Genomic DNA, 215 nt, shown 5'->3' on the forward strand with positions numbered 1-215 from the left:
GCCCCGCCCCTCGGCGCCCTCCGCGGGGCGACGCGGCCCCCGGGCAACGCCCGGATGACGGCGGCGCCACCTCGTTCTCGGCGCTCTCTCTCCTTGAGCTCTCCTGCCCCTGCCTGCGCCCCTCACTGCGCCTCCCTGGCCCGCTGCTGGGGTTCGCGCTCGCACTCCTGCTCTCGCCCGAGACTGCCTCCTGTTCTTACACCCATCCCACTCGG

At 74.4% G+C, this 215-nt stretch overlaps 1 pseudogene; it reads left to right on the forward strand.

Annotated features, from left to right (window-relative positions):
* The first annotated feature begins 54 nt into the window (after positions 1-54).
* The window catches only part of LOC104998106, a 58,639-nt pseudogene continuing 58,478 nt past the window's right edge, over positions 55-215 (forward strand).

This window comes from Bison bison, unplaced genomic scaffold, assembly GCF_000754665.1.
Source record: "Bison bison bison isolate TAMUID 2011002044 unplaced genomic scaffold, Bison_UMD1.0 scf7180017864322, whole genome shotgun sequence".
In the NCBI taxonomy this organism is placed as follows: domain Eukaryota; kingdom Metazoa; phylum Chordata; class Mammalia; order Artiodactyla; family Bovidae; genus Bison; species Bison bison.